At 32.2% G+C, this 3,868-nt stretch overlaps 1 non-coding gene across 1 annotated transcript; it reads right to left on the bottom strand.

Moving 5' to 3' along the window:
- Positions 1 to 3,303: 3,303 nt before the first annotated feature.
- On the bottom strand, positions 3,304 to 3,411 carry LOC130971897 (small nucleolar RNA R71). Its single transcript, XR_009083100.1, has one exon. It is a non-coding gene; the product is annotated as a small nucleolar RNA R71 (small nucleolar RNA).
- Between the last annotated feature and the right edge of the window lie 457 nt (positions 3,412 to 3,868).

Here is a 3,868-nt window from a genome sequence, read left to right as displayed (position 1 = left end):
TCTACATGAAAACAAGCTTAAATGTATATCTCTTGGGTTTCTAATCAACGATTCACATCGACTTCCCTCTGACAATGTGGCATCTGAATCCGAGATTAGAATCTTCATGGTATAGGCAAGAATCCATTGGCAGCATTCTTGAGATCCGGAAAGTCTAAACCTTGTCTGTGATATTCCGAGTAAGATCCGGGAAGGGATGACTGTGACGAGCTTCAAACTCGCGACTGTAGGGCGTAGTGACAGACGCAAAAGGATAGTAAATCCTATTCCTACCCGATCGAGAACCAACAGCTGATTAGCCATGCGATATCTGTGCATGGTATTTTTCATCCGAGACGAGAAATCTGACGATTGATTAGCCGTACAGAAACCGTAGAGGACCATTTTCACTAAGAGAACGGGAAGTAGCCATTGACAACGGTGACACCCAACATACAGCTTGCCATAGGAAGGAGTATGAAGGATTGGATGAAGGCACTATGAAAGTAGAGATTCAGTGCACATGCTGGTTATTTGTGCAAAGTTGTGAGAAAGAGTTGAGATTACAATTGTGCGTACCAAGTTTTTGGCGCCATTGAGATTACAATTTCGTGCACCACTGCTCAAGGTAATGGCAACATTAGGAGTGTGTGTGGTTGAAGGGAATACAAGTGTATTCTCAGGAATTTTGAGATGGGAATGTTTTATTCCCATGTTTGGTTCAGGATTTAAAAAATTATTCATGGGTATGTTTTATTCCACGGAATTGAATTACCACCAATTTAATTCCAATTTCTCCCTTGGTTATCTTTAATACCAATGGGAATGGAATGTAAATAATGAAATAAAAAGACTAAATTACCCCTATTATTTAATACTATATTTCACCTTCTTCATTTATTCTTCATTTATGCTTCTACCACCCTAGAGTTTTGGCGGTACGTGATCTTTGGATAATTTTATAGCGTTCAATCAGGTTCCATTGTTATCCAATATTGCACATATTACATGCATATTCGATGTCTTTTTTTCTGACCCTATTATTTCCTTTACTTTTATTTATGAAATGTATATGTCAGATTTGGTTAGAATAGAAGTTTTGTTTCTACTATGTATTATTTTTCCCGATTCAATTTTTTTATGTTACCATGCAGTTGAAGATTTGACACATTTTAGAGGTAGGTTGGAATGTAATTGAAAATTTTGGGTTTGTTGTCAGGGATTGTTCGAGTTTGGACAACTGACGGTTCATCTTGTTGCTCAGATTAGGTAATTTTCTTTTTGTTTCAACCTTTATTTTATTTACAAAAAGTTTTCAAAAATCTTTCAAAATTTTTCTTCTTTTTTTGTTTTTCCAAAATTAATTTTCGAAAAATAAAAAAAAAATTATATAATCATAAAATCAAAAATATTTTTGTGTTTCTTGTTTGAGTCTAGAGTCAAGTTTTAAGTTTGGTGTCAATTGTATCTTTTTAATTTTCAAAAAAAATTTCGAAAATTCATGCATGTGTTCTTCATGATCTTCAAGTTGTTCTTGGTAAGTCTTCTTGTTTGATCTTCATATTTTCTTGTTTTGTGTCTTTTGTTGTTTTTCATATGCATTTTTGCATTCATAGTGTCTAAACATGAAAAATTTCAAAGTTTGGTGTCTTGCATATTTTTCTTTTCTTAAAAAATTTTCAAAAAAAAATAAGTTCTTGATGTTCATCATGATCTTCAAAGTGTTCTTGGTGTTCATCTTGACATTCATAGTGTTCTTGCATGTTTTCTTTGTTTTGATCTTAATTTTTCATGTTCTGAGTCATTTTGTGGTTCTTCTCTTTCCTCATTAAATTCAAAAAAATAAAAAAAATATCTTTTCCTTATTTTACTCATAAATTTCGAAATCTTTGGGTTGACTTAGTCAAAAAATTTTAAAATAAGTTGTTTCTTGTTAGTCAAGTCAAGATTTCAATTTCAAAAATTTATCTTTTCAAAATCTTTTTCAAAAATCAAATATTTTTTATTTTTTTTAATATTTTCGAAAATTTTAAAATTGATTTTCAAAATCTTTTTCTTAATTTTATAATTTTCGAAAACTTTACTAACAATCAATGTGATTAATTCAAAAATTTGAAGTTTGTTACTTTCTTGTTAAGAAAGGTTCAATCTTTAAATTCTAGAATCATATCTTTTAGTTTCTTGTTAGTCAAGTAATCAACTTTAATTTTAAAAATCAAATCTTTCTAAAAAATTTTTTCAAATCTTTTTCAAAATAAATTTCAATCATATCTTTTTAACCAAATCTTTTTCAAATCATATCTTTTTCAAAATCAATTTCAAAATCTTTTCTAACTTCTTATCTTTTCAAAATTGATTTTCAAATCTTTTTCAACTAACGAATTGACTTTTTGTCTGTTTTTCTATTTCTTATCTTTTTCAAAACCACCTAACTACTTTTCTCTCTCTAATTTTCGAAAATTCCTCACCCTTTTTCAAAATTCTTTTTAATTAACTAATTGTTTTAACTTTTAATTTCACTCCCTTTCTTAATTTTTGAATTCTAACTAATAATTAAAATAAAAACAAAAATATTTTTCTTCTCTTTTCTTCTAATTTTCGAATTTCTCTCTCTATCTTTCTATTTATTTTATTTAATTACTAATACTTCTCTTCTCAAAATTCGAACCCCTCCCTTCTTTGTTTTTGAATTTTCCTTCACCTTCCTTGATTCTTATTCTTCTACTCACATAAAAGAATCTCTATACTATGACATAGAAGATTCCTCTTCTTTTATGTTCTCTTCCTTTTCACAAGAGTATGAGCAAGGATAAGAACATTCTTATTGAAGCTGATCCGGAACCTAAAAGGACTCTGAAGAGGAAGCTAAGAGAAGCTAAAGCACAACAATCCAGAGAAAACCTTACAGAGAATCTTGAAAAAGAAGGAGACATGGCCAAACCCAACAACAATGCAAGGAAGATGCTTGGTGACTTTACTGCACCAAATTCCAACTTCCATGGAAGAAGCATCTCAATTCCTGCCATTAGAGAAAACAACTTTGAGCTAAAGCCTCAATTAGTTTCTCTGATGCAACAGAATTGCAAGTTTCATGGACTTCAATCAGAAGATCATTTTCAGTTCTTAACTGAATTCTTTCAAATATGTGATACTATTAAGACCAATGGAGTTGATCCCATGGTCTACAAGCTTATGATTTTCCCTTTTGCTGTAAGAGACAGAGCTAGAATATGGTTGGACTCTCAACCTAGAGATAGCCTGAACTCTTGGGATAAGCTAGTCACGGCTTTCATAGCCAAGTTCTTTCCTCTTCAAAATCTGAGCAAGCTTAGAGTGGATGTTCAAACCTTCAGGCAGAAAAAAGGTGAATCCCTCTATGAAGGTTGGGAGAGATACAAGCAACTGACCAAAAAGTGTCCTTCTTATATGCTTTCAGAATGGACCATCCTGGATATATTCTATGATGGTCTGTCTGAATTATCTAAGATGTCATTGGACCACTCTGCAAGTGTATCTATTCACCTGAAGAAAATGCCTGTAGAAGCTCAAGAACTCATTGAAATGGTTGCAAATAACCAGTTTATGTACACCTCTGAAAGGAATCCTGTGAGTAATGGGATGCCTCAGAGGAAGGGAGTTCTTGAAATTGATGCTCTGAATGCCATATTGGCTCAGAACAAAATGTTGACCCAACAAGTCAATATGATTTCTCAGAGTCTAAATGGATTGCAAAATGCATCCAACAGTACTAAAGAAGCATCTTCTGAAGAAGAAGCTTATGATCCTGAGAACCCTGCAATGGCAGAGGTGAATTACATGGGTGAAGCCTATGGAAACACCTATAATTTCTCATGGAGAAATCATCCAAATTTCTCACGGAAGGATCAAT

The sequence above is a fragment of the Arachis stenosperma genome, chromosome 3 (genome assembly GCF_014773155.1).
Source record: "Arachis stenosperma cultivar V10309 chromosome 3, arast.V10309.gnm1.PFL2, whole genome shotgun sequence".
In the NCBI taxonomy this organism is placed as follows: domain Eukaryota; kingdom Viridiplantae; phylum Streptophyta; class Magnoliopsida; order Fabales; family Fabaceae; genus Arachis; species Arachis stenosperma.
This window is presented reverse-complemented; position numbering and strand designations above follow the sequence as displayed.